Source organism: Aethalodelphis obliquidens, unplaced genomic scaffold, assembly GCF_003676395.1.
Source record: "Aethalodelphis obliquidens isolate GAN/ISIS:26980383/991018 unplaced genomic scaffold, ASM367639v1 scaffold2442, whole genome shotgun sequence".
In the NCBI taxonomy this organism is placed as follows: Eukaryota; Metazoa; Chordata; class Mammalia; order Artiodactyla; family Delphinidae; genus Aethalodelphis; species Aethalodelphis obliquidens.
The window spans coordinates 1-3,383 of record NW_020840349.1 but is presented as its reverse complement, the minus strand read 5'-3'; the positions used below and the strand labels follow the sequence as shown (position 1 = coordinate 3,383).

The following is a 3,383-nucleotide window of genomic DNA, read 5'->3' as shown; positions in this document are numbered from 1 at the left end:
TCCAGCCACCTGTTCCATGCTTGAGTTCCCTCTATAACATGTTCACCAGAAGGTGCATCCACCTTGAATTGAAGTAAGGAGTGACTCACCATCAGCTGAAGCAGTGTCACCTCACCTCCCAAGGTAACCCTGCTCTTTATATTGAGCCGAGCAGTGTCCCTGTAATTTGTACCTATTGCTCCCCAAAGGTGTATAGAACAAATATAATGTCTAGTTCCCTTTGCCAGACATTGAAATGTTTTAGAGTGTAATATCCTCTCTCTTCCTCACTCTACCCTTTTCTTCTCTTTCATTAGTTCAGCCAACAAACATGGAGCACTTACTGTGCTGACATAATCCAGATGGTTGGTCTTTATTTCCTATAGCTATTCTGAGAACAGACTATGAACAAAGGACCCTTTCCAGAACGAATTCTAATTTGTTTTTGTTCCTGAAAGTATGACACAAAGAACTAACTTTCTTATGTAAGTGCCCTCAGATGAACCTAATTTAGAATAGGATCAACTCTACCTATCTTGCCCTTGTATATCTTTTTAGTCCAGTTGCAGGATCTCCCGGGCAACTTTTATTTTATCTTAAATTCAGCCTATATCCTACATATTTGTTATATCTCAGAACCTTTTATTCATTTGCAGTTTTTTTGGGTTTTTTTGTTTTTTAAATTTATTTACTTAATTTATTTTTGGCTGGGCTGGGTCCTCATTGCTGCATGTGGGCTTTCTCTAGTTGTGGCAAGCAGGGGCTACTCTTCGTTGTGGTGTGTGGGCTTCTCATTGCGGTGGCTTCTCTTGCTGCAGAGCACGGGCTCTAGGCACGTGGGCTTCAGTAGTTGTGGCACACGGGCTTAGTTGCTCCACAGCATGTGGGATCTTCCCGGACCAGGGCTTGAACCTGTGTCCCCTGCGTTGGCAGGTGGATTCTTAACCACTGTGCCACCAGAGAAGCCCTCATTTGCAGTTTTGATCATTATCCAAGTCACTGACTGAATCAAGTGTGTATCCAGGATACTGCCTTTCAACAGATCCACTAATCAGCTTCCTTTGAATATGGTTAGTGACCAGGTTCTAATTCACCTAGTTATCTCTGTATATCCCTATGAAGCAACATTAGATTCTTAGATACTTTTCCTTCCTTTGCCTCATCAGAATCACTTGTTTCCTTCTCAGAATTTGATGTACCTTTTAACTTTTCTTTTTTCTCTCCTAGAATAATTGTGTCCAGTTTTTACTTCCTTAGCAATCCAGAACTTCAGAGTAACTGTAGTGCTTCCTAGTAATGTTCTATCACTTTAACTTCACCAACTCATTCTTCAGTTTTAGGCTCAGTTAGGTCAGAGATAGCAGTTACTTCAGTCATGTATATCCTCTTGTCAATTAGTCAGAAAGGCAAGACTTTGTTAACTCGCAAATTCAGATTTGCTAATTTGCAGTGAGACCCTCAAGTTTTTAGATATAAGAGTTCTCTCAGGCAGTTGATTTTCTGTCCGTTTATTGATATATTTATTTAATGCCTTGAACCAGTGTTTCCCAAACTGAACCAAGGAACTCTATTGTGAAGTATTAGGGTCTCTGCTAAAAGGGTTAAAATATTTCTTTACTGCACGTGGCTTTTAATGTGCTTTTTCAAGCACAAATACTGAAGAAAACTACTCACAGCCCCCTTACATATTCTCTTGTGAGTCTCCCTAGATATCACATATTTTGTTATCTCCTTGTTATTTTTCTTAAGAAGCAAGTTCACAAAAGACTTCTGGCCATTTTTTTACTTTCTCAAAAATTTTTAAATCAGATTTTGATTCCCTAAGTCTTACAAGAATCTTGTACCGCCTGGCTTTTCTTTTCCATTTTCTCTAGTCTATTTAAGAACTCTTCATCCTTAGAAGCCACAGGATTCATAACTTTCTCTCATTTTTTTTGCTGAGTATTTGGAGGAAATAAGGAAACCAAAGACTGGAATTTAGAAAAGCTTCTTCAAGCTCTTTGCCTGCTCCAAGAACGGGGTGATCATTTTCATTTAATGCATGCATAGCTGCCACTAGGACAGAATATAGCACGTTACCTTACCTTACCTTTATCTGAAAACTACTGCTCCCTAGAAGGCTTGACGAGAGAACATATTTTTTCTCCTGGGATTGAATCATCAGTGTTTTCAGTTCACAGCAAATTTGACAGAATTCGGAGGATGCTGCTGTTTCATATTCCTGTAAAGTTATTTTGCCATTACTCAAGATTAAGTTGTAAAACAAGAGTAAAGCCATCTATAAATTGATTCATTTAGAAAGAATATATGAATTTTATGTGCAGAAAATTCTAAAATACATACTTTGATTTCTTGTGAAGCCTGGAATATATAACTTTTTATCCTACAGGTAAAGCATGATATATCAGACGTTCATTGAAAGTAATTCTCTAAAAAATCTGCCCTCTGCTTTACAGATTTTAAGTCTTCTAACAGAAAAAGAAGTAAATATTGTTTTGCCAACACATTCCATCGTTCCAAGAACTTTCGTGCTTAAACCAGGAATGGTTCTATTTTTGGGTGCCATAGGCCGCATAGATTTTCTGAAGGTAAGGAAAGTCCGTACCATTGAAAAATGACTTTAGTATTGGGATTTACTTTAAGGAAGCAGATATACAGTCAAGACTAGCAAAATGTTGATAACCAGGTCATGACTATGTGGGGGTTGGTATACTATTCCTTTGTGTGTATTTGAAAATGTCTATAGTAAAAACCTGGGATAATGAAATGGGGGGAAAAAAAGTAATAGGTCTTAAAAAACTGTATCTTCAGTAGGCAGTCGAGTGCCCCATACAGCTTGGCATTAAGCAAAGATACTTTCCCTCTCCTGTGGTATTGTCTTTCATGGAAATCAGAGGTCGTACCTTTAAGTGCAGGGTTAATGTGCATTAAATAAATTCCATGCTCTTTATATTCCATGATGTGTATACTTTTATAGATGTGTTTTTGGGTTTGGTATTCATTTACATAGCATCACTCAGAGATTTTAGAGCATCTATAGAATTGATCCCCGTTTTACCAAAGTGAGGAGAAAAATGGAAAATGAAACATGGATATGTCCAACAACACTAAATGCAACCTGCAAGCCATTGCCTTAGCACACTTCTTGGTTTTGTGTTTGTTCATAATTTGTTGGAAATTTAGGCTTACACACTTAAAACCTTATGTATTTCCATAGAGACCATAGAATGTTAACATTTTAAACCAAACTTTACACAGGGACGCTTAAAGCAGACAGTATTTTTTGTTTTTTATAATAGACGTTTGTTTGTTTTTTTTTTTAAGTATCAACAAACCTATGGAAGGAATCATAGTTTTATGTAAATGGGTGAAATGCAGTATTCTGCCATATTTTGCCCCCCCCC

At 37.5% G+C, this 3,383-nt stretch overlaps 1 long non-coding RNA gene across 1 annotated transcript; it reads left to right on the top strand.

The window, feature by feature from the left end:
* Nucleotides 1–168: 168 nt before the first annotated feature.
* Nucleotides 169–2,934, top strand: LOC113617182 (uncharacterized). The gene is made up of 2 exons (XR_003431546.1): nucleotides 169–464; nucleotides 2,436–2,934. It is a non-coding gene; the product is annotated as an uncharacterized LOC113617182 (long non-coding RNA).
* The last annotated feature ends 449 nt before the right edge of the window (nucleotides 2,935–3,383 follow it).